The following is a 27,988-nucleotide window of genomic DNA, read 5'->3' as shown; positions in this document are numbered from 1 at the left end:
GACTTACTGAAATAGGGAGCCAAATAATCCCTTTTTCATTTAAGTTGTTTTATTTGGCACAATGACCCAAAAGCCTGATTATCCCAGATAATAAAGGCTGGCCATGCCTTAGGGCTCTCTCACAGCCCAGCCCTCACAACATCAGAGTACGGATGTGGGGGTACACTTCCCTGAGCTCTCTCCTACTTTCAGGTCTTGTGACCTCAGAGATGTATTTACAGTTGGAAACACTTGGTAAGAGGTGATGTCTCCTTCAGGAAAAAGGTTTGGGTTTGTTTATGGTTGCTATAAAAACTTTTGAGAACCCAAAGTCAGAATTGCTCTTCCATAGCATAACATACTACATATGAATAGGCTACTGAGTAGCAGGAATTAGGGCAAAAACAAATCCTACATCAAACATATTATAATACTGAAGTCAAATTTGATTACTTTTAGCATTGAATGATTACCAAGCCATATATAAGAGGAAAATTAATAACCTAAAATAACTTATCATGAATTTGTATATTATTTATAACTTAGAGTTTACATTTTATGAGTCAAATATTCTAGAGACTTTTTTAAAATTTCTCACTTATCAGTCAATTTTCCAAATATGTGTTTTCAATGGCATAAAGTTCATCTTCTTAAGAACCAAAAATGTTATAGTTTGTATAGGCAGCAGGAAAGTTGTAATGGAATCCAAGGCTACCATAATGTTTACTCTCTCAAACAGCCTGTGGAGCCTAGATGTATCTAAATATATAGAGAATATGAAGAGTTACACTGGGAAATGTTTCTTCTTTCAGCATTTTAGGATATAGTCCTTGGCTGTCTTTATAAAACACTCATCATTAACAATATGAAGTATGCCATCTTCTTGCAAGGATTTCTCTTGAGTTTTAAAACATAAATATTTTTCTAGTACAATTTCATTGCATTTCCAAATTTCTTGGTTGTTGTCAATCTGCCAACTGAATAATCTCCTATGGTCTTTGCAAGTCTACCCAGAACTTCTAGAAAACTGTCATGCCGTAAATTGGAACGCCAACCATACGTGAAATCCATAGGCCTTACATGAGCCCCTGCTGTATTATTATCCCATGTGGGCTGATTCTAGTTCCTTTTCCTTAGAGATCTCCTTCCAAAAAAGTCTCCTGAAAGATCACTGGAAACAAATCACATAAAACTTGCTATATAGATAGTATTTTATTCATCTGTTTGAAAGAGTAATGTGTAAGTCATTAAAAAATCCTGTTATACAATCCTGCTGAGTCTAAATCAAAGAATTATAAACTTTAAAATTGTCAGAGTGAAAAATATAAAAATGAGTTATAATTTACTAATACCATAATAGGTTTATGTTGTACAATTTTTATTATTACTCTTATATACAAGAATATGTGCTTAAGGCTGTTTTGTTACAACAATGATGTTAAGATCTCGGCTATGCATAGTATGGGCAAAGCTACTGATCTTCTTACTGGTCAGCCTTATTCATCATCCTCCATCAGGCACTGGGAAAATTAATAACTAACTTATTTATTTATATTGTACATACAATTACTATATTATCTCTGGTGGGTCCATATTAGTAACCATTAGAATTAGCTTTCAGTAATGTTTTAAAGTAAGCTTGTTTTCCATATTCCTAATATAGAGTATCAAAATTAAAAGAACTATACATTAGTATTAGGGTCAGAGAAACAAAAGTTTTAAATTCTGGAGATGGCTCAGTGTATAAAGTACACACAAAAGCTTGATGTCGGGAGTTTGGATCTCCAAAACCCATGTAAAAGCCAGATGTGGTAGTGAACTCCTGTAATCACAGAGAGGTAGAGACAGAAAAATAGCCGGAAGAACATTGGGCAGCTGGCCCGCCACACCTCGCAATGAACAACAAGAGAGACTATCTCATTGAACAAGGTGGAAGACAAGGAGAGCTACACCCAAGACTGTCTGCTGATATCCACACATGCCATGGCATCTGTTCACACACACTCACACATGCAGTTGGGCTGACCACACACATCATATACACAAATATACACAATGTTAAAAGTAAGTTCTGACTTTTGAAGAATGGTATTTAGATCCAAGGCAAGCCTGTGTATGTAAATGCATGTATCCCAGAACATAGCATTAAACATGTTTCACAAACTACAGCATAAAAAATAGTTGCTGATACTACTTGATGATCAAATTACTAGGTATGGGAAAGCTCCTGAGCATAAAGCCAATTGCTTGCCATGTATTCATTCATGACATAAGTTTTCTTTTCGTCAGAGCTTATTGGATACTTATGAAATAGCTTATTAAATCTAGGTGTCTTCAAACTATACTCCATAAATACTTCGGCACTGAAATGACTTAATCTTCTACTATAAATAATATACAGAACTATTTCAGTTCACCTTACTCTTAAATGTGGATAGATGCATACAAAGCTACTTACAGAACACTTTACTACACTTCAGAAAAAAGCCTAACGATTGACTCTAGGAAAGATAATTACATAACTATTCCCTTCCAATGGATTAATTCAACAATGGATCCGGGCAATTTCCAATATGGCTATTGTGCAATACAAACAAAACTGGAGTGTACATAAGTCTGTGTGTTTATCTAAAATATAGAATTAATGAACTGGTTTGACAAGATGCTCACAAAGGAGAAACAGCTACCGGTCGGTCAAAGCACTTTAAAAGATTTAGCAGACTCAGGTCTGCATGAACTTGTCACCTCACATTTGACTGTCTTAAGTCTTAAGCAAAATTTGTTTGTGATATTTCCAATACTATCATTTAATAAGAAATTAAAATGTTATAGGGAAACCAAACTTGGATAGTTTGTTCAATGTATTTTAATTTTTTTTTCATATAATGTATTTCAGTCATTTTCTTTCCCTTCCCACAACTACTCCTATATCCTTTCTGTCCCTACATACCCAACTCCACAAACAAACAAAAAGAACCAGCACCAAACCAAAACACAAATGTCACCCAAACTATCCGCTTTGTGTTGGTTAACTATTCCTGAGCATGTGACCTGGCCTGAAACGTGACTGACATATCCAGTTTCACTCCTACCAAAGAAAACCATTTTTACCTCTACCAGCAGCCACCATTTGCCAATTGCAAACAGTTCCTTAGTTAGGAGTGGGACTCTGTCCACTTTCTCTTCATCGTGATGAGATTTTGTTTGGTTTGAACTTGTATGGGTCTTGGGCATGCTGTGTGCATTCTGCTAAATGAACATAGCAATAAAATGACTCCGAAGGACATATCACTATACCTATAGATCTATGGACTGCAGAATCCTCTCAAGAGAAGTGTCCTCTTGTAATAAATGGCAGTTAACACAGAGATGCATAACTGGTCAACATGCAGAAATGAGAGACTTTGAGTACTCATACCTAAATGAGCTGTCTTTATAACACACACACACACACACACACACACACACACACACACACACACACACACACACACATCAGTGAGAGATCTATGCAGAAGAGTAGGCAGAAAGACTGTAAGAGCAAGAAGAGTACAGGATAAACTGAATGTGTACAATGTATGGTAATTGTCAGATAAAAGTTCTCACCAAATGCATGTAAAGTCTCATAGTATAGGTGGAAATTTTAATGAAGATAAATGCTAAGGCAGAGAGAGAGAGAGAGAGAGAGAGAGAGAGAGAGAGAACGAACCAGAAGAGGGAGACAACTTCAAGGAAACAGCATTTTCCAGACACAACAGGACTGATACACATATGAATTCAAAGGGGAAACCAAACTTTCAAATAAAAAATATTATAGAAAGATATAAACAAAATAAATGATGGAGCCATGTAATCTTCTAAGAGCACCCACTGCCAGTGAGTACAATAACAAGGCATTTCACAATTCCTCATAATACTTCCCTGATTTGAAAGCATAAAGTCATATGTCAAGCGTCAACACTATAAGTGGGTCATTTGTTAACCAGGCTTAATACTTCATTCATGCTCTACCAATAAAGTTTTTCTTAAGAAAAACAACATGTGAAGCAAAATGACAATCATATTATAGTTCAAATGTCAAGTATCAAATAGAATATTGGGAAAAAAATGTTTTCAAAAACAGCAGCAAATTCTCTGAGAATGTCACACAAAAGGGGCCAGAAAGATTATGAGACAGCATACCGAAGTCTGTTATGAGATTGTGAATTATAGCTATGACAGAGAAGCTCCCACCATGAAGTCTCAACAACATGGCTGCCTAAAGAAGACCTAAACAATCCCAACTCCAGATGACATCCTGATATAAATGGGGGAAGTATCCCAGGGCTCCACCCCTGGATGAAGAACTACAGGCAATTAACAACTGCAGAGAGAGGGAGAGTTAGTCTTCCCTAGAGATGAACCTCAGGACTGGTTATCTAGTTCCAAGTGGTCAGGTCGTCCCACATATACCTGCAGGCAGCACTGAACAGACTCAACAAGTTGTGTTTATATGCTTATTTATTTATATTTAAATATAACAACAATGATTAAAGAAAAGGAGGTTATAAATTTAGAAGGGCCGAGTGAACATGAGAGAGGTAGGAGGGGTAAATTACATAACCATATTTTAATTAAATATTTTTAAAAATCGTCACAAGTTTCAAATGACATTATTATTTTCATTGATGATTGATTTACAGATAGTTAAATTGATTATACAGGCATAAATGTTGCACAGGAATGATAATACAATAGCCCACATGTTAATGAAGTCCCGTCCCTTAAACATAGTTGCGATTTGCAAAAATATTGAAAAGTTCTGAGTAACACAAATATATACAATCACAGAGACTACTTCGATTTAAATCTTCTTTGTGTATTCTCAAACTGTTTTAGGACTTCTGCAATATATGATCTAGTTTTAACTGTCAACTTGACATAACCTAGAACCATTCAGGAGGAGAGTGTTAGTAAGGGATTATCTGGAATACATTGGTCTATGGGCATGTCTGGGGGGGGGGCTGTCTTCACTGTTAATTGATGTAGTAATACACAATTGATGTAGTAAGACACAACCCACTGTGGGTGGCACTATTCTCTAGGCATAGGCTCCTGCCAGCTGAAAGGGAGAAGAATGCTAGCTGAGAACCAGCAAACTAGTAACCATCAATGCATTCATTCTCTCTTGATTGTGGATATGATGCATTAAGTTCGTATCAATTAAAATAGTTTGGCTCTAAACATAGGCTTTCATTTGGGGAGTTCATTTATTAAATATAGAATATCTATAGGCAGAGATATTCCATGATTGGTTCAAAAGTCACGGATAATCTAGTCTTACTTTCTAGGAATGTCATTTTAAACCTAAGAGAAAAAGACGGGTTGTCGCAGTTCTAGAAACTACATGCATACAGGATGTTTAAACCAAAAGAAATTGCTTTGCCTGTGTATTGCTTTTCAATAAGGAGAAAACATTTTGACCTCCTTTTCATTGAGCAGAATGTTATCCAATTTCCATGACTGAATGAGGCATTGACATAGGGAAATGAAATAATGATGACTGGCTTGGGGAAATTGTGATTATCTCACCAGGGACAGGGGTAACTGAACTAAATTTTAATCTTGTAAAGAAGTAAAGAAAGGCAATGTTAAAATAAGCCAAGTGTCTAAACTGTGGCTTAGAAATTAAAAGCATTTGATGTAAATACCTATTTAATGTATTTAGAATTCTATATGAAGGTCCTTTAATTCTCAGGGTGTGAGATTTCTTCTTGAAAATCTTTAAAGGTCTCAACATTTAAAATAGTATTCATAAACAATTTATAAGTATTTACAAATAGTATTTATATATATATGCCTGTATATGTACACAAATGTATATGACTAGGTATTTTAAATAGGTCTGTACTATCATCCATGTATAGATTATTCATGTAAATGTATCTAACTCAGAGATTTACATATGGCATAATGCAATATATTTTTTTACATTTCTTCTATTTCCAAACTCCCCTTGTCTCCTTCCTTCATACAACCAAAGCCAATAACTTTCCAATGAACACAGCCTGTACTTTATTTTCTTTCCAAAACTGCATGTTTAAAACGGCTCTTCATCTTTTATTCTGTGTATGTCACTCTGGTTAAATATCAGAGGTGTTAAATTCTAGCTTTTCTATTATATGGTGTTGCAGATTGAATGACCACCTCATTCAGGCTAGGCAAGAATTCCATCAATAAGCTACATCTCCAGTCCTTAATACTTCCTTAATTGAACATTGGCCCATTTATTATAATAATATATATGGAATGTATATTTTTTGGATAATAAGTTCTTCATATGAAATATGCATATAAAATATGATCAATATTTTAAAACAAATAAGCAAATAAGTAGGAACAGAGTTTCTAGGGATCTGTCTTTTTCTATATTTCAATCATATCTTTCTCCTCTCTTCAATCACACTGAATTGACTACCCATTGTACTTTCCATGATAATTTCTTTAACTGCATTAGTGGAGTTTCTCCTGCATGAAACATTCTTCTAATTATGCCTCACCTGACAAATTCTAGTTCAACATCATGGCTCGTTTCAGAAACTGCACCCTCTAGGAAATTATTTCAAACTCAAGCTGTAATAAATGTTTGTTATCACTCCAGTGCCCCTATTTTGCTAATATTCACAACAACACACTGAAAGTATCTAATTTTGCATCTGCCTGACTTATTACATTCTTTTGAATAATCCTCATGGATTTCCTGGTACAGAAGTAGCCACTCTGTGGATGAATGCTTTTGTTTTGTTTATTAAGTACTCTCTAAAACTGAATACTAATGACAAAACTCCTTATATAAATTAATGTGATAATAAAAATGAGTTTTAAAAGTTATTATTTTTACACTTATAAACCCAGTAAAAGTTCACAAGTATGTACCATGAACCAAATGACATACTAAGTACTTGATAAACATTTTCCCAAATAATCTTCCAAACAGTTCTGGGCAACAGAAGCATTTCCTCCATTTTAAATGTAAGGATATGAAGCATGGAGAAGGTAATCAGGGTGTTCAAGACCACAGAGCTGCAATGCTCTTTAGTGCGCAGAAAGTACGTTCAATCTAATCGTCCTGACGATCAGAAGCTGCAAATAACCTAGTTATGGGGTTAGGAACAAACATCTTTGGGTTTTGTATACCTGATCTCGGTGCTATGCAGGCCTGCTGATATTGGCAAATGAGTGCCTAGGCAGCATGCATAAACAGATGCGACAGGCTGCATTCCTCTGAAGTGTTTTACCTGACACAAGAGTCTCAGTTCGAGTAAAATCATAGAAAGTGCTTTGGTCTCAAACAGACAATCATGGCGAACATTTTCTATGTTCTATAAACATTTGTTGAAATTTTTATGTTTTGTATCACAGTTGAAGTTTGTAACTAACAAACATATTTAAATTTTCATTGAGAAATAATTTATAAGCTTTAGCTTTAAGTTTTTCCCCTACAACTTATGGTCTATTTTTCCTCTTGATATTAAATGATTCTCAATAACAGCGTTTCTTACAGAGACTAGACAATGGTATTTATTAGATGAAACTAACTTGGCATGAATTAGAAGTTTAAGTATACATTGGCTTCATAATCCCAAATATGTATTTGTTAACACTATATTGTTATATCAGAAAATAATTTTCACTAAAGTATTTTTTCAACTAAAAGATGGTTCAAGAAAAAAAAGGAAAACTGCAAATACTACTTACAATGTTTCCATCATATCATCAATTACTATCCCAGTACTTCAAGTAAAAGAGGCGATTCACAACGAACGGGTTGTGTAGGAAACTCAAGGCAGGCAAAGTCGTCAGGATGAATGCCCCTTGTGTGAGAGTGACTGCAAGCCAAGGTCTGCTCTCTTCATTCACTCTCTACTTTCTTCTTCTCTCTTCAGCCACAGAAATAGAACCCAGGAATGTCTGCACGGGGCAAGCTGAAGGAGGCTGTCTTCTCTCCATGCAGTACCTCTTATTCCAGACCACTGACACAACACAGCTATATTCCGAGTTTACAAAGTCATGCAATATTCTCTCACTTACTAGAGTTCTTGAAAGGAATGTACAGAGCGTCATTTACTTATAAAGAAATCTGCCAACCAAAGGACATCTCATTGCTTAGAGGGGCCTCCTGCTGGCAAACTGAGTAACAGTTATTATGAGAATTAAAAATGCTACACGCTGTATGAAAGAATCCTATAGAGTGGAGTTGGGTCATTTTTCAACCTCTAAAAAAATACTTTACTCAAATACAGACTAGAAAACTTCCAATTGTAGCGTAAATTGGAAAAAATGTAAGTATTTTTTGTTGATCTCAGACATAATTTATATCAAATATGTGTGTGTAATTAATGCTTTCTGTTGAAGTATCAGCTTTGTTTTAGAATAAATCAGTCTACTGTACTAATAAATTCATCCATAAGGAACCAATCTTTTAATTTAAGTGTACCTCAGCTTCCACTTTTTGAGTGAGTTTATGTATAGAAAAATAATCTTTAAAATTGTAGTTCTAATCATTGCCTCAGATCTCAAGCATGAATTTTAGAACAATTAATACATCCTTCATATTGTCCTTTCTGCAATTATATTTAGAAAAGGAGGCTGGGCACTGGTAGCACGTGCATTTAATCCCAGCACTCTCGAGGCAGAGCCAGGAGGATCTCTGTGAGTTCAAGGCCAGCCTAGTATACATAGTGAGCTCCAAGACAGGCACCAAAACTATACAGAGAAATTCTGTCTCAAAAAACCAAAAAGGAAAAAAAAATAAAGGATGGGAATTCTCGAATATAAATTATATGTCAATCTCATAATTTCCAAAGATTAGTCCTAAAAATCTCGGAAATTAGATGGATATTAAATGCCGTCCTGGGTTGGCATTTACAAAACATTTACAAAGTTGTAAAAAAACAAACAAAAAAAAAAAACAAAACAAAACCTGCAGAGCATAATGAAGTATGATAAGAGAATCATATCCAGGCATAAAATCACTTAGAATCAAAATATCAGTTTAAAAATAAACTATTTATTTACTAGAAGTCTCTGCTAGGTACAATTCAAATGTGTTTTTTAAAAAGACAGCTTTGGCAATCCACTTATGTTCTGTGATTGACATGTAGTTTGGAAAAGGGGTCTCAAGGCATTAGAAAGCACTTGTTCAGTTCAAATGTGGACAGAGGACGAGAAGGGGCAAAGAGAGCACCACCATGAAGTCCTGTGTACCTGTACAGCCCCCCAGTTCATGTCACTCTCCTACAGAACAGCAGAGGGTGTTGATTTGAGGTCCTAGGACAGGAATAGTCGCATGTTGGGCAATAATCACAGAGAAGATTCCGTTCACAAGTCCTGAGAGCGCTCCAAATTGGGATCACCGTCCCAAGGGACAGCTGTCCTCTCGTCTCCCTGGAAAGCCTGCTATTTGGGTCTCGAAGTTATTTGTCACCCTGCCTTCAGAAGCATAGGCGGCAGCATTCCTGGCCAAGGGTACTAGTCAGGAGAAATGAAAACTTAGACAAGTACAATCTATTTCAAAAAGTGTAGATAAATCCAGAAGACCTCAACAGTCTCCACAGAAATAAAGAGTACAGATAATCTGTCCTTAAATTTAAAAAAAAAAGTATAACAATTTCTATTTAATTGCAATAATTTTTAAAGCTCGCAGTATTAGAAAAGAAGACACATGAGTTAAATACAAGTTACAAGTCTATCTAATATAAACACATTACAAATACAAGTTACAAGTCTATCTAACATAAACACATTACAATTTAGACAATGTAAATAATTTCCAAACTGCCTTGAGAAAAGTTGCAAAATACCTTATTCATTTTCAAGAATACATGGGTGTCTGCGGTATTCTTCATGATATAAAAGCTCCTTACTCTATCGTATAGAGTGATGGACGGCAAATAAATGCTTGTTGAAAACTGGTCTCACGAAAATCTGAGCCAGAGTGATAATAATTCATTTGCTAAATCAATACTCTGTAACATTTAAGCAGGATTCATTTCAGGCTGGTATTTCCACAGATAACGAACTTTTGTAGATTTGGGGAAACTAAAGGAGAACACGAGAATCAAGTTCTAGAGGAATTTATGTGACAGTTTCGGTGTGTGCTGACTTAGTAACTTTAAGAATCTAATTCTGAGACTGGTGCTTTTCTCATGAAGGTATCGAGCCTTATTAAACTAATGATAAATTAAAATCACATCCATGCAGGGAAACTACAAAGGTCTTCCTCTGTTATTTTCAACATCTAAATATTAGCCCCCACCATGGTAACATTAGGGAGGTTTAGCTGCATGCCTTTGTTTCCCATTCTGTGGGGACTATGCCCCTACTTCCTTCAGTAGGCCATGGAACACTGGCCTGATAAGGAATACAATTGAAAACTCCAGAGTCCCCACTGAGTAGTACACAAAATCAAGTCACTGCTCTGTGGAAATGCTTGGCGTGGTTAGGACCCTGTCACACCTGCCCAGATGTATCAGAAGGGGGTGGATAAAGCAGCTTTGCTAATAGTAGGGGCTGAAGCAGAGCATTAATTCAGACACATTACACACACGTGGAGCCTTTACAAAGGTCACACGACTTTAAAAATGCACTAATGTACTTTAATAAAGACAAAAATAGTTCAACACTCAAACTTATACAGAGGATGTAGAAGACACTCTAGATAGGTTATTAAATAGCATATTGACTCGGGAGTGAAATATTAAAACTGTTAAGGGTAGAATGAGCTGGTTCATGATTCATAGACGCAATTAGAGTCACTCAAGGGTGGAGGACAATGGGATCTAAGACAAAAGCCAGTAGGAAGAGAGATGAAGACAGGATGAATGTTATGAGCAGTCATTTCATCTCCAGCAACCTACCTTAGCCTGTTACATTCCTGTCTCTCTCATGAACTCAACTGATTGCCCCCTCTTTAAAATCAAAGCTTGAATATAAATTGCTCCCATTTCCTTCACCTTGACAACCTCCTCACAGAACAGGGTGACTCTAACCTACATCACCCACTGTCTGGTGAAGGGTCACCAGAATTAACAGCTATTATCATTTGTAGAATTCACCCCCCCCCATCTATTCAACTCATACTGTCTGTGTAAAAGAAATCATGACATCCTACTTAGATAAGGGTAGTTTCGAGACCTTTGTAGTTAACACTTTTTGTGTTCTGAATCCCTGGGCAATCATGCTTAAAATGAATGTTATAAGCAATAACAAATTCCATGGGAAAATTGATGTGAATCATAGTTTAATATTTCAAATTATTGATTGGAGTTTCACTGAGAATTATTGTTGAAGCTACATGAAATCCTCATCCCAGAGCCAATGACTGTAGCTAAAGAACAATTAAATTTCCCGAAGCCCCTTTGCTTATGACAGTTATTTTGTTGTTAATATCCTCACATTTAAAAATAAATAATAATTCAACCGCTTCGTGGCCAATCTTTATTTCAGGGTTCAGTTCCTGGCTTGCTCAGACACTGATAGCAATCTAATCACACATCCCTACTGTCCACATTGTTTTGGAGCCACCACCTGTCAGCTAAAAGAGATAATGACACGTGGCGGAGCTGGTGCACAAAAACATCTCTACCTACCTCTCAGTCTGATGTTAGTAATCTAGGTAGTTTTAACTCTTTGCGACAAATAAGAGGCAATCACAATTTTAACTCTTTTCCTTGGTAGATATGGAAAGCAGCTTTTTAAAACATAACTCAGTGTCTATTGAGAGTTCGATAGTCAACATTAGAAGAACTGCAATTTGGCTTCACAGCTGTAACATTTTTTTTTCAAAGTAGGTAAGGTTTGGGGTAGAAAAATGGAAATCAGCCAGGAATATCACTGGCACATCTCTGTCAACTACAAACTTCAGTATGTCATGCACAGCTTTTAGCCTAATTTTTAACTACCTAAATAACTCTGCAATAGCCATGAAATAGGGGAAATATTTAGTAATCACAATTCATTCACTAGTGGATACATAAAACAATCTGCTCTGTATTTGTATATAAACCTTACATTTCTCTCTAGCATACAGAAATTTCTCTAAAAGCACAATAGTTGTGTCCTATCTTTAAAAGTTTAAATATCTATAAAAATATAATATAAAAAGTCATCTAGTGACTTTGATTAAAAACCATTTTCTCTTGAAGGCACTTTAAAAAACAGCGAGAAGGAATGGACAGCGGATTTGGGCTTGCAGGGTAAACATAAATCTTTGGAACAAAACTGTCTCTCAAAGCTTCTTTTTTTAATACCAAAACTATAAAAACAGAATATGAAGGAAAATGATTTGAGAATATTGCCCCACAGAGAGAGCCAAATTCCTTCCCCAAATAGTCTGCTTACACTGCTTGTGTGAGCCCAGGTATACATTTGTTCTGCAAACCATTACATCTCCTGTGTATGAACACAGAAAACACAAACTCAAGTCCAGTTTATGAGAAAGGGAATTCCATGTTCTCACACTACTTTAAAAAAAATTTGTCCCTTGGACTGCTGGCAGTGGTCCAGAGGGTGCCTGGACTGGTCTACTCTGGCGACCAGTTTAGCAAACACCCTAACTATCATCATAGAGCCCTTGTCCAGTGAATGAAGGAGGCAGATGCAAAGAGATCCATGGCCAGGTGCCAGGCTGAGCTCCAGGAATCCAATCAATGAGAGAGAGGAGGGATTTTGCAGGTGGGGAACGTCGAGATCATGACGGGAAGAAGTGCAGAGATGACCAGCCACACTAGTGGAAGCCCATGAACTGTAGACTAGTGGCTATGAAGCCCCCAAAGGACTGGACTAGGCCCTCTGGATACAGAAGACAGTTGTCTGGCTCAAACTGTTTGGAAAGCAACCCAGGCAGGGGGATCAGGATCCATCCCTGGTACATGGGAGGCTTTGAGGAATCGGTGTCTGTGGTGTGATGCCTTGCACAGCCTTGGTGCAGTGGGGAGGGGCTTGGACTTGCCTAGGCTCAGTGTGCTGGACTCTGCTGACTCCCCATGGGAGACCTTGATTTGGGGGATGTGGGGATGTGGGGTGACTTGGGAGGGAGGGCTAGGGAGATGGAAGGAGGGAGAAGGTGGGATCTGTGGGTGGTATGTAGAGTGAGTAGAAAATTTCTTAATAAAGAAAAATGGGAAAAATTGTTTAAATTTGAAACATGACATCACTATATAAATTATAAAGGCCTCAAATCTGTTATCCCACCACCTCAGCCTCCTAAGAGCTGGTATTACAAATATACATCACAAGGTCAGGCTTTCTCTTTCTGACATAAAATTATATATACAGTAATTAACATTTGTTTAGTCCTCACTATGGACCTGGTAATATTTTACAGCATCGTTTTACTTAATCTTTGAAACTGCATGGTAGATATAAGTGTAAGATTTCTTTTGGAGATGAGAAAACTGGAGTTTTAAAAGATTACATATTTATGCCGGGCAGTGGTGGTGCACTACTTTAATCCCAGCACTTGGGAGGCAGAGGCAGGCAGATCTCTGTGAGTTCAAGGCTAGCCTCGTCTACAAAACAAGTTCTAGGACAGCAAAACCCTGTCTTGGGGAGGAAAAAAAAGATTACATATTTAACCCACTCTCATGTTTGGGATTCTAAACAACTATCTCATTCTCAAGACACATGACTTTGCTTCTATTCTAAATAATTTAATTCGCATGACTGAATTGAGTAGGTAATCGAAATGGTTACTGTATTTGAGGTGTTATAAAGGTACTGGAATCTAAATGTGAAAACAGTATTGGTATCAGGAACAAATAAATGTTGGTAACATACTTGATCCTGTTTCTAAGTTTGGTGTTTTCACAGGCATACCTAGATATTAATAATTATTACAGATGTCAAATGAAATAATTAAGGAGCCAAAATAGTTATTATAGTCATCTATGTTTTCAGTGTAGTTAATAGAGGATGTTTATTTTCATATGCAAACTATTGATACTTACATCAAAGAGAATTATTACGATCTTAGACATCACTAGCTGACCACTTGCACAGGTATGTTGTTGGCAACTTACTTACTCTCTCTTAGTTTCTATTTCTTCATTGGCAAAATGACAGCAGTAATGCCCATGTGGGTAAAACCTGGACAAAATATTAGCTAAGAAGTATTTAGCACACTATTTGACATAGTATATCTTTTTAATGTTTTTATTAATTTTTATTTTGTGTTTATAAGTATTTTGCTTGCATTATGTATAGGTACCACATACATGCCTTGTGCCTTAAGAGGTCAGAGAGGGAGCCAGTCCCCTGGAACTGGAGTTAGAAGTGGTTGTGAGCCATCAAAGAGTTGTTGGGAAGCAAACCCAGGTCCTCAGCAAGAGTAACAACTTCTCTTAACTTCAGAACCATCTCTCCAGCTCCAACATAGTAGGCCTTTAATAAATTCTCTATGTGATTTTTCTGGCCAGTTTTCAGCCAAGAGTTAGTTCTGTATTTATAGAAATTTATATCAAGATATTTAAACAGCATTGGATATGAATAGCTGGAGAGGAATGATGGGGGAATGTCTTTCTGTATGCTGTGAAAATATGTTGCTCTGATTGGTTGATAAATGAAGCCATTTGGCCTATGGCAAGGCACTTTAGAGGCAGGTGGAAAACCCAAATAAATGGACAGGAAAAGAAAGGCAAAGCAAAGCAGATGCCAGATGCCACAGAAGGAACAACATGCCAGCTACGGCCATGTGGCAACTTACAGATTAATAGAAATGGGTTAATTTAGGATATGAGTTAGCTAGCAAGAAGCTTGAGCCATAGTCCATCACCATACAATTTGTAATTGATACAAGCCTCTGTGTGTTTACTTGGTTCTGAGTGGTTGCAGGACACAGGAATTTTATAAATGGCTGTGGGACCTTGGTGCCGGGTGAGACCAGGAAAACTTCTAGCTACTAGGAAGACACTGTGGTTGGTCCAAGTAGAGATATCCAGCAGGCAGAAGGATAAGAGCCTTGTAGATGAGTGAGAGGTCCATCATCTACAGAGGGATCTGGGGTTCCAGAAACTAACACAAAGGGGTAGCAACTGGACTAACTTTAGGGGCCAGAGAGATGGTGTAGCAGATGATGCTTTCTGGTCCCCGTGCCTGGGTAGCTCTCCTCACATTCCCTGACCCACACACAGAAACACCAGTATATACACAATCTCAAAGGAAAAATATGAATCTTTAAGAGGAGTAAGAAATGAGAAGATTCATTTTAAAATCTTTAATCTTCACCCCTCCCTTTTTATAGACACACACATAACCAAAAATCCAAGCCTGATTACAACCAATAAAGGTCAAAGAAATCATTAGAATATTGCCTGGAGAAGGCTGGAGAGATAGCTCTTCAGTGCAGAGCACTTACTGACCTTGTAGAGGACCTGCTTTGGCTCCCAGCACCCACATGCTGACTCACACTTGCCTATAACTCTAATTTCAGGGCATCGGTGCCCTCTGCTGACTTCCGGGATCTCCTGCACACATGTGACACATACACAAACACTGAGACACACACATATGCAAACAAAATGAATATTTTTAAATAGGATATCGCCTCTGCTGGAACTTAGGATTCAGCCAATCATGAAGTCTGTGATTTTTTTTTCCTCCTCTATGGAGAAGGATTGCCATCACCTACCATGTAGGTTTTCAGCACACTGCAGGTGATACATCAAAGTACCAACCTGGCCACAGCACTCAAGATGTGAAAATGGATATAGAGTGTCCAGAGCAAGGAAGTAGTACGTGGATCAGAAAGACCAGGGCAGACATCAGTGTATCAGAGAATTGCAGTTTCCTTACAAGAGAATCTAGGAAAATTTTAAAAGAGCAGGCACAGAAGGGAGAAAAAAAAGCAAAACACTCCTTTTGGTGTGTATCTTTCAGCACAGGATCCCAAAGTAGTAATAAAAGAAACAGAAATGCCAGAGGTCAGGGAGGTAAATCCTTCCAAGTCTGACAAACATAAGGCTGGCATGTTTATAATTAAGTGTGTGCTGCATATGTACCTATACCTTTCCATCTTCACTCTCAGTTTCTTGCAGAAGCTCTTGGTTTTTTGTAATTTCTCAGCACTTCACTGTCCACCCACACCTTCGGGCCAAGGTTCGACACTCCCCGCTAGGCCCTACTGTAACCCCACCAAAAATACCTATTTATAACTATACTGTTCATTTACATCCTGTCAGATTTGCCTTTATTATTATACTTTTTTTTTTACAGTTTACCTATACTTTTCAATTGAGACTTTATTGGCATGGTATATTGGATCAGAGATGTGAATGTTTACTCTGAAAAAAAATTAAGGATATTTTGATAGTTGAGAAAAACAAGCTCTTGAAACCCTTCAGGGATCCACCAGTCCATGCAGAACAGGTAGGATGGTGAGAAGCATGGGGAAAGGAATAACAGCCATAGCCATGATGACAAGGAATCTGGGCTTGAGGCTGGGAAAGGGCACTTGGGCACAGCGCACTTGTGATGAATCCTGAGAGTTAAGGCAGAAAGGACTCTCAGAAGTCATGGAATCTAATCCCTCCCCCAACACGGCTGTCCAGTTGGTCTTCAGCTGCCTCATCATTCCTAACCCTCAGAGAAGTGGCTGGATCATAGCTTACCACCCCCCACACTAAGAAACTCACTACCTCCTGGGGCAGGATTCCAGCTCTGGGAAGCCTGAGGAGAAACTCCTTGTTGGTGTTCAGATGAAATCTGATGCCGTAGAGTTTCAAGCAGCTGTTAATGTTTCTGTTCTCCAAGGCTACACAGAACCGTGCTAATCCCTCTTACGCACAACAGCCATCCAAATACTAAAGTCTGTTATCGTGTCTCCTTCTTAAGCAGGCTCTTCTCTGTGCTTGCCATGTCCTTCTTCATTCATTCTTCAACAAAAAAAAGTGTGTTAGACCTCTGCTGTAGCACAAACTACAAGAATTACACATCTATTAGCAAAAATATCATAACAAAGATGATTTAACAATTCTCATAATCTTATAATTACATTTTTGGGGGGTTTTTCGAGACAGGGTTTCTTTGTGTGTAGTCCTGGCTGTCCTGGAACTCACTCTGTTGACCAGGCTGGCCTCGAACTCACAGAGATCCACCTGCCTTGCCTCTTGAGTGCTGGGATTAAAGGTGTGCACCACCACCGACTGCCCAGCCATATATTAATTATATATTGCTTTGATTATATTTTTCTTTCTTCTTATATGCCATAAATGAAGAGTAGGTGTGGTGCCCTAAAGGGAGAGTTCCATATGCATGCACACATCTGTGACGGGTAGTTTACAAATTAATAAAGAGGAGGCAATATGATCATTACACCCATGATTCCCTTCTCAAATTCAAACTGTTGTGATTGGTAACCAGCCTAATTCTAAACCCCAAAGATCTATCAGCACCCATCCTCAGCATCTGTTTCCAGAGTCTTTAGGTTTACTTCAATCAAGTAACCAATCTGTGGGCCAGAGAAAGCCTCGTTAGGTCACTTGCTTTTTACATTCTAGTCATTAAAACAGCCATCTAACTCAGACACATGTGTCCCTCAAACTGGATAACACTGAATTGTGGCAACCCTAACACGACACTGTCCATATCTCTATTATTTTAATAATTGTTGGAGGGAGATGCCTCACAGCAAGCATGATGACAACCAAGATTTGGATCTCAAAATCCTGTCTAGAAGTCTGGCAGACAGCATGGCTGCCTGTGATCCCAGGATTCCACAAGTGCAAGGGATCCCCTAGGGAAGAGGGCTAGCTGAACTAGCTTGAATTGGTGAGCTCTGGGTTTAACCCCACCGTGATATATAGAGTGGTAAACAGTAGAGGAAGACATCCAATGTCAACTTTGGGCCCCTATGGATACACACACACACACACACACACACACACACACACACACACACATTCATACACTTGTGAACATAGACTCTCACACAACTTACACATACCTCTTATGGGGTAAATGTTATTATATTCAGGGTAATATGAAGGATATTTAACAACTAATAACAGGAGAATCACAGCACATGCCAGAGAAATATGGAAGCAAATTAATGTGTCTGATGTTAACTCTTTAGCTGTTTAACTGGGTAAATCTGAGGAAAGAGTTCCTGAGAAAGAAACTAAAATATTCTGTCAAGTAAGAATGTACTTTTTGCTACTTTAGTAGACAATTAAATCTTAAGAAATACATGTGCAGGTAATGCAATACATTTTGTTCATCAAATCCTATGCGAGAATTTATAGAATTTTTTTAAATGCCAAACAACGTTCTCCTAATTGCTAGAACTAAGAAATAAACAATAAAATCATTTCTTCATATATCTCAGTAAGAAGCATGGATAATCATTTGATCTTGACACAGGATGAAGTCAAAACTGTCTTCAAGTTTAAAGCTTTCCTGTGCTCTATCAGCACATACACAATTACTACAGACCGTAATCAAGAAAGAAGCGGTTTGGAAAAAAAATTAACCTTGACATAACCACTAGCAATATGATGAGATGAACAATTCATGAATATGGGAATTATTTTCTATTGTAAGCTTGATTATATAGAATATGGTCTCCAGTCATGTCCAAGGTCTAGCAGGTACACAACAGACACTACATGTTTCTGATACCTTTTAATTTAGTGTTCTTTTGGAAATAGGCCTTCAAATATTCCAAATGTACATATTATCTTTTCCTATTGTTTTCCAGAATCATATTTCCTTCAAGGTTCACGGGCTTTGTGAGAATTTTCTAGTGTAATTTTACTTCATTTAGAAATCTCACCAAAGTTTATCCATTGTGATAATACCTGAGGCTTGCAGGATTGCTCTGTTCTATTGGTTTGTGTGGCAGTAAGTCACTAGCTTGAGAATGAGTCTGAACCCTCTAGCAGACTCAAATCACAACATGATCACAAAATAATGGGATTTCTGTCTTACAAGCAGAAAAGAAACCTTCACTACACATGAAGTCTCATATGCAGCTTTGAAACAAAGATATCGCAGAGATTTCTACATATTTTTATTATTGGCAGACTTGGAGCCATTGAAATGTCTTTGTTTTAATTTTTTTTTCTTTTCCCCCCCATTAACAAATCTACCTTGACAGTATTCATCTTGCCAGTGAGAAATATAGTACTTAGAGAATTATTTTTATGTAGCCTATAAATATTGAGCAAAAGCTGTTGAACTAGAGGAGACAGGCTTAATCTGCACCTTTCAAGGAATGAAGGAGCCAGTCTGTAGGAGTAAAGGAGCATGTATCAGATCTAAATTTGCTAAACAAAATTAGACGCATGCCATTCTGTTGGTCTTATCTCTTTCTCTGGCTCACAGCGTGCTAATTCTGGCCACAAGCAATGGAGTAAGCTCAGCAAAAATAATGAATACCCCTTTCACCAACACTTGAGTGAAATGTTTTGTCTATTTCAATTTATCTCAAAGTCTTTTTTTTATATACTCTCAATTTTCCTCCTGTACTTAAAAGAAAGAAAAGAAAAAGGCCAGTAAAGAATTATATCTGAATACTAATCACCTCAGTTCCCATTAATTCCAGGCACATCTTTAGTGGTTTTCATACATCTCCAGGGACAGTGGGCTGCTAAATTTGAAGTTAACAACTGGGAAATATTAACTATTTAGCTGATGCATTTTACATACTAAGTGTATGACTTTAACACTAATCCATTTATTGTTTCTCAAATGTACTGATACATTAGTTAAAATTATCACCAAAGGTCTGTGGCCTCCGACTACTAATTTTAATTTAGAAGCATTGTTTCAGACACTCCTAATAATAATGGCAATTGTGACTAAAAGTGTCACATTTAACTTATCCAGAGGGTAAAAGTCAAAGATAGAATTTTATCCGTGTTAAATAATGTGATTAAAACTCCAGCGAGTTACATTTTAAGGAATAGGACCTTAATAATATAGCTGTCACATAATAGAACTGGCAGTGCCACGATTCCATTAAACTACATTATAAACTACAGAATTAACACATGAGAAATCTTACATGACCCATTTTAAAAATGTCCTAAAATGTACAATGTTTACTCACAAGCAGGTTTATCATGATTCTTATTTACCATGAGAGTTGAACTTTTGCGCTTCCCTACACTGATGTGTCCCAAGGCCCTGTGTCTTTTTCAAATTTATTTTTTAATTTATTTATTTATTCATTCATTCATTCATTTTTAAGGAAAGCATGCAAAATCTGGTTCCAATATATTCCTAGGCTCCTGCTTCAGGTCGATTTTGTTTTGTTTTGTTTTGTTTTCCGAAGAAGATAGAGCATGTGGGAAGCTTGTCTGCACGTAGGCTGTGCAGAAACAAAACAAAAGATCAACCGTGAAACAAAATGAGCAGACTATAGTCTGCAACATTCATAGCGACCTGCACCAAGTCTCCTTAACGAGCAGATTTTATTAGACAAATATCTTCACGTAGTTATACGGGAAGTAGAAAGAGCTGCTGACCTGAAGAAAAAGGGACCCAGGACGTCTTCCTCTGACCCAGAGGGCAGATAGGTAGAGGAGCCATGCCTTTGTGGGGCACCACCCCCTTTGCCACTGTGAGGAAGGCGTGCGTTCAGGGCCCTAAGAAACAGAGGGGAAGCCTCTTGGCTTTTGGAACACACAGTGCTAAACACACAGGCTCGCTCCTCCCCAAGACTTTTTTTTTTACTTCTGTTTTCTCACCTGCAGGTAGGAACAGCAGTCTCCGACCCAAACTTTCTTAGCGTGGATACTTTCTTTAAATGTCAGTTGTTTACGTGTGCGTGTGTGTGTGTGTGTGTGTGTGTGTGTGTGTGTGAGCCTGCGTGACTATATATGGTTCACTACACAGGGTCAGGTGCCCACGGAGCCACAAGAGGGCATCAGATCCTCTGAGGTAGAGAGCCGCCAAAGGGAATGCTTGGTGCTGAAGCACCCCGGTCCCCAGCAAGTGCTGTTAACTCCAGACCCTTCCCTCCAGCCCCCTTCTCATGGAGTCTCTTTGAAAGAAAGGGGGTGAAGAAAGTTTTCAAATAACCTCTGACATGGTGCTGTCGTCCCCATGCCCACTTCTCACAAATAATAAGGACTCAGTAATGAAGGCCTCACTCTACAGTTAGCTAGAAAAGCGGCATTAACTCTTTCCGGCAATTACAGGTTTAAGTCCAGTTGGTGCACCTAAGTGGCCTAGAAAGGCTGGCAGTTCCCTAGAATGAGGTAACCTGACAGGGAAAAATGTTCAGATGTACACTCTCCCCGGTAGGGTTTGAGACTGTAGACACTATTAACACATCACTCGTTCTCAGGATACAAATCAGTCATCTAAAAGAGCAGCCAGAGGACCCCCATCATCTCTCTATTCAGTTGCATTGCTAGTGCTTTCTTCACAGAGTGCTTCAAAATGGTAAGCATATGTCTAGCTGTCTATTTCAGGAACCCGAGAAATCTTAGCTATTACAAAGTTATATTATCACATCTATCTAGAAATAGAAAAATGTTACATTCTGTCTGTAATTCATTTTTTTCATGAGATTCTTATTAGAATTTCCCTGAAAGCAAATATTCCTCCCCCAAATTTGCAAGATCTCTTGATGACATATTTTAATAGTGTGTTTTATTGCTTGCTGTCAGCTGTCCTTTATTAGGAAAAGTCTGGTGCCTTAAACATCTTATATCTGCTCCTTGGGTATCTTTTTTTGGAGGGTGGGGATGTGATTTACTTTTGATCATGTGTGTATGCATGTATCTGTGTGAGTGTATGCCACATATGCGTGGGTCAGAAGGTACCCACAGAGGCCAGAGACATGGGGCCCATGGAGTTGGAGTTACAGGTGGTTGTTAGCCACCCGATAGGCATACGAGGCATTCAAGCTTCGCTCCTGTGTAAGAGTGAGTCATGCTCTGAACCACCAGGCTCTCTAATCTTTAATATGGTCCCAACACGCAGAGGGGACATTGCTGGTGGTTGCTCAATCCCTAGTACTTAAACAGATTAAAAAGTTTAAGTGAGTGCTGAAAAAGGAGCAGCACTATAATTACCATTTAACCTAAAAATAGTGGATTAAAAAACAGTTGCACGTGTTTAAGGATGATATTCACGTTTTTTTTTCCAACTTGCCAAAAATAAAATGAACAGAAATACTTGGTATCATTTTATGAGCAAGCTCTAAAAATGCGCAAGGGTTTCAAATGATACAATCTTAAAAAGGCTCCCTTTGAAGAAATAGCCTCAGAGGCACAAGAAAGCTACCAAAGAAACGCCCTGGGTAAACACCACTAATATCTATTATTAACAATTCTGTATTTATGTTTCAGAACAGCTTACATTGTGCACAAAATGATTTAATTACAAATAAGAACCGTGTATGAATGAGCTTAATATTATTCCAGCAAGTGTATATTATCCTTTAGTTTAAAAAATATTTTTAAGGGCTTGCTACGTCTTTGGCTCACGTTAGTTGGAAGCTATCAACTTGCAGTCAAAGGTGAAAACTGGATGATAGATGAACAAGGTGATGCCGAAAAGGTTCATAGGCTGCTGTAGTCAATTTAGGGGAGAAATAATGACCAGATGTGATTCAAAATGAACTTACAATGTGCAAAATCTTTCTTATAAGGCATCGAGTGAGTCAGGAAATACAAGGAAAGGAGTCAGCAGAAGTCAAGACAATAATCAGGCATGACCTTGGAAAGCTTAGTGGGTAGACCGGCTTTTAGGCAGACTACATCTTAAGAAACTCTAAGGCATAAAATTGAAGACCATTTAAGCAGACTTTGAACTTCACAATGGAACTCACAGGGTATTTCAGAATTAAAACTATGATTTTTTTCTTTTTTTTTTATTAAGAAATATTTTTATTCATTTTACATGCCAGTCACAGATCCCTTTCTTTCCTCCTTCAGCCCCTCCAGCCTCCCCCGCAATCCACCCCCTATTCCCTCCTACAAGAAGGTAAGGCCTCCCATGGGGAGTCAGCAGAGCCTGGTACATTCAGTAGAGGCAGGTCCAAGCCCCTCCCCCTGCATCAAGGCTGTGCAAGGTGTCCCACCATAAGTAATGGGCTCCAAAAAGCCAGCTCATGCACCAGGGATGGATCCGGATCCTACTGCCAGAGGGCCCCTTAAGCAGATCAAGCTATGCAACTGTCTCGCTTTCAGAGAGGGCCTAGTCCAGTCCTGTGGAGGCTCCACAGGTGTTGGTCTAAATTTCATTAGTTCTCACTAAAAACTAGGATTACTGATGTGTTGTATTAGAATCGTAATCTGGCAGTGGTAGGAAGAAGTTCATAGAGGCAAGGAGATGTTATGGTACATTTCCCTGACCTGTCTAAGATTTTTATTTAAAAACAACTTAGGGATAGATTTTTAATAAACCATGCAGTCAATTTTTATTAAAAGCAAACTGGTTTAATTGGTATTACTGTGGAGACAAAATGGCTTGCCAAAGAACTTCCTAAAATGAAAGTATTTATATGTATCTGAAGTAAATAATCTGCTTTGTTGTTGTTGTTGAGTTCTGTTAGGTCCCCACAGAAAGAAATTAATAAAACTAATAATCAAATATTCTGCAGGGCTACAGGGAGTAAGAGCAAACAATGACAAAGAAAGATGTTAGGAACAGGAGCTGCCTAGGCCAGAGCACTTACTACCATCTGAGACCTCTATTAGGTTCCCCCTGTCAGTGATGGGGCTGATCTTGAAATGGAGAACTACGCATGCTGGTAGTTGTTCAAGATAGTGGCGTCATGGACTTGAAGAAACCATGGACAATGTTTTCAGTCCTAATCATCTATGAGACACCCTAGGGGAAAGGAGACCAGAAGACAGATAGCCTGAAGTGGCTTGTGATTGCCATTTATCGTAAGGGCTTACCATGGCTATTCATTAATACAGAAGCATATGAAATAGACATATTAAAACTCAAAAGATTAGTAAAGATCTAGTAGTAAAATTGATTGTTGACATATCTGATGTTTGGGAGAAAAAAACAAGTGATTATTTTATTTTCTTTAAACACCTTTAAATTGTGTTTCAAAAGTGGCGATGAGATGTGTGCATGTATGTTTAGATGCATGTAAGTAGACAAGCTTGATCTCTGTTCATTTAACTCCCAGAATTGAGAAACTGTGTCTTGTATATTCTTAATGGTGTGTAGCTTGCTTCAGTAACCCTTACAATATTGGAAATAACATGATTAAGAGTAATGATCCTGAGATATCCTCATGAGAGACATTTAATGATGTTGCACAGGAAGTTTCATGGTGTCTATGTTAATCTTTTATGGATTGGGGGGGGGTCCATTTTCATTTCCAGTTCCTAACAGGAAGTGACTCTTCCTGCCAAAACAAGTTTCAAATCTTTTTTTTCTGTCACTAGGACTCAAAAGAATGTGGATTGTGTCCAAGAACACACAGACACTTCAAGGAGCTCATCCATAACAAGACAAGTTAAGGTAGATCAACAGCATTGCAAGTCACAAAGCCTAGAGGCAGCGTCTTGCAGAAAAGCCAGTTAGAGAGTCGCAATTGTGCCAAGGAAACAAACCCATAAAGTCTCAGTATTGAAAACTGTCCTTATGTAGTTGTTCAAAGAAAAAGTGACATGAGAGAACACAATTGTCTTGGAAATAAGAGCCTTGGATTCAGGATCGGCCTGGATGACTCTCATAGACTCTCTTGGATTCATTGGTTAAGGGCCTCCACTAACGTAGTGGTGAGGAAGAACTCACCAGGTATTTTTTACAGTCCTTTTTGTTTAAGTAAATACATTATTATGGATAAGATAAACAACCATCTCTACTTTTTGGTCTCATGAAGGCTTCCAAAAGTGATGCTTTAAAGTGCCATTCCATACAAATCCTTATGTAGCTGCTCCTATGTGGATTACAGGGTCTAGAGTAGGCATAGAGAATCAGATATAGATCCTCAGACAGTTTTCCTGACAATGTGCTTTATTTTTTAATCATCTCATGATATTGCACAAATTATATATGCAATCCAATATGGTGACCTACATACAACAATGATAGTGTTGATTACACAGCCTTTGCCTTGGAGAGAACTATATTTGTTTCATCATAATTTTCACTGTTCTCTTTGACAAAACCTTTTATTTATTCTTTCCATTGTCTATGACTTTTCAAACATGTTTATGTACTTTATAAAAAATAATACAGGAAACAACACCCTGTTTCCCCCTGCTTCTACATTCTTTACAAAACTGAGAAGACGCCGGGCGGTGGTGGCACACACCTTTAATCCCAGCACTTGGGAGGCAGAGGCAGGCGGATCTCTGTGAGTTCGAGGCCAGCCTGAGCTACCAAGTGAGTTCCAGGAATGGTGCAAAGCTACACAGAGAAACCCTGTCTCGAAAAACCAAAAAAAAAAAAAAAAAAAAAAAAACCTGAGAAGACAAGACTAGATCAGGACCTTCTACAGAGCCTTAGATTTCTCTGAAAACAGCAGAGAAAGAACAGAGAACAGCAGAGAGGAAAAGGTGGAAACATCAGAGGCCTCCAAAGTAAGTGCCAAGAAGTCGGCTCTTTTTCTTCAGCTGTCACAAAATGCAGCTGTAAAAACCTGCTTTGGATACTTGGTCTATACAGGTCAACTTACCCAACAACAGGAGATTGGCTCACAAAAATAACTGTAAAACAATTGATTCCTGCTTCCTGTAGGTTGAAACACCCATTTTCCAATGAAATCATTAAAAATATTCAAGCTGTTAATAGTGGAGGTGTCGTAGTTAGCACTCACGGAAGTATGCAAATAGGCCGGAAGTCTAACCCATGCTCTCTCAAAGGCTTACGCTGGAGTCCTCAACTCTTGCATTTATTGCGGTGATTTGTTCTTTAGCATTACTCAACACCAGGGCTGCGGATGCACTACCCACAGTGCAGGCGTTGCCGCTCTTATTCAATTCCGTGCGACTGCTGCCCCCTGGAGTTGTGCAAAATGATGGGCCTAGAAGCGATCATTTATTCAAAAATAACTACGAGACAATTACTTCTGTTCAAAAAATCTCTTTAGACTCACTCCCCACATCTTTTAACATTGTGTACTGAAAGTGAGAAGGCTTCCCCCTCTCTTTAAATCTAGCAAGGACTTGCTTAAGTATCAAACACAAGAAAGCCAGAAAGTAACTTTAAAGCTTCTTGTTAAAGCTCAGAAAAACAAATTTGCTTAATTCTACATGTCAAAATACCAACAACTCAGAAAGATACATGAACAATGAAATCTGAGAAGACCATAGAGCAATTCCAAAAAGTATTATTTGAGGGAAAGAGTTCTCACAAACAAATGTTACAGAGTCAAGAACCTTGCCTTTCTTTAAACTGGTGGTTTCTAGACAGAAACAGCCTGTTAGTGAGTTTATGTTGTTTCTCAACACATGTGCAAATGTATTAATTGTATGTACAACTTGAATTTCATGTACAAAAGCAATTAACTGGTTACTAGAATGTATCCCAACACCACAGAAGTCTTTAAACTCATTGTTGTGGAAAACTGCTACACAGTAGAGAAATATATAGTATCTTACATGCGTTTTCCCCCAGGCAGGTAATCCCACTCAAAAGGCATAGAATGAGATACTGAAAACATTTAGAAGAGCTGTCCCTAGGATGTAGGAATCCTGATTTAAACCATATGGTTATGGTCTGTGCTGCTCTTAATTGCAATATAGGCAGGTAAGTTCTCCTTACAATTATGTAGAAGTGCTACTGTTTTAGGAAACATTGAGCTATCGTCTTTTTTTATTCAGAACAAATAAATGAAAAAAATCAAAATACTTTCTCATTATAAACTCATATAAATAACTCTACTAGCAATAATGAAAATATTTTTCTCTGACTACTCAACATTTATATTACATAAAATGAGTATTAGAAAAAAAGACCCAATTTAATTCAATATGGTGAAATGTTGATATAACAGACCATCTATGATGATATAGTCTGGCAGGAAATTGGTATTATGATCAACTTCTACTCTGTAATAGCACATTCAGCATGTCAGACAACAGGATGTTCTTGACACATATAGACTATTTTATAGACTATTGTAGATTTGAACATGTATTAGCTAATTTCAATGTAACTACATATATACAAAAAAGTATCCCTCAGAAGCTTGAAATTAAGCAGATCAAATGCCAATAAATCTGCTGGTAACAGAACATCCTTTCTGATCATTTGCTTCATTTAGGTTTTGGATACTTACACATCACTTCTGGACATCCAATGGGAGCAGAACACTGTAAAACCAAAAGTTATTGCTATTTTGAAAACACAAGCTAAATTTTCTGACTGGTTATAGCACAAAAAGCAGTGCAATATTAAAGACATGCTAATTTAGTATACTGTGTAAAATGTACACTTTACATAGCCATTAATCTCAAGGTGGCTGTAATCAAGCTTCGGAGAATACCCAGAGCACAATTCCTTGTATCAGTAGCTTTTGTTGGATGGCAGTCATCACCTTCCCATGGTCAATGGGAGAAAAGAGGGAGAGAGCCCAAGGGAGAGAGGTACTGCTCTGTGCGAAGATTTGGCCTTGGAGTCTGGGCTTTCGAGATGCCCTAGTGATCTAGGATCGATGCCGTTTTATTTTCTTTCGGGAATAAATCTGAGCAATGGAATGGCTTACGATTATTCAGCCAACCAGCCATATCAGATTTATCAGAGAGAAAGAATGAAAGCTGGCTTAGAGAAGTCCTGCAGTGGCTGAGCGGCAGGTCACAGGGAAAGACACACACACACACAAATGAATATACTTAGTGGTGGGAGGGAAAATATGTATTCATATGTCCCTAAACTCAAATAATATGTAAGGAATCCATAGTAATGGAAAGGGTGAATGTATGAGACAGATGATAAATAGTACTTCTATTTAAGAACCAAAGAGATGAAAGCTCATGAATACTAAATATTTGAATCCACTTTGAGGAGGAAATATGATTTTCTACCAAGTGAATGCAGACTCTAAAAA

The 27,988-nt window shown here is 37.9% G+C and overlaps 1 protein-coding gene across 7 annotated transcripts in view; it reads right to left on the bottom strand.

Annotated features, from left to right (window-relative positions):
- Window positions 1–27,988, bottom strand: part of Erbb4 (erb-b2 receptor tyrosine kinase 4) — a 1,076,808-nt gene that overhangs the window by 1,044,202 nt on the left and 4,618 nt on the right. Inside the window, exon 1 of one of the 7 annotated variants that reach the window (XM_076550191.1) lies at window positions 7,717–7,837. The exons of the other annotated variants lie outside the window; for them this stretch is intronic. The gene's annotated coding sequence lies outside the window, so the exon portion shown is untranslated. Of the gene's footprint in view, window positions 1–7,716; window positions 7,838–27,988 lie in introns of those variants that run through there. 7 annotated transcript variants of the gene reach the window in all.

The sequence above is a fragment of the Peromyscus maniculatus genome, chromosome 13, assembly GCF_049852395.1.
Source record: "Peromyscus maniculatus bairdii isolate BWxNUB_F1_BW_parent chromosome 13, HU_Pman_BW_mat_3.1, whole genome shotgun sequence".
NCBI classification, from domain to species: domain Eukaryota; kingdom Metazoa; phylum Chordata; class Mammalia; order Rodentia; family Cricetidae; genus Peromyscus; species Peromyscus maniculatus.
This window is presented reverse-complemented; position numbering and strand designations above follow the sequence as displayed.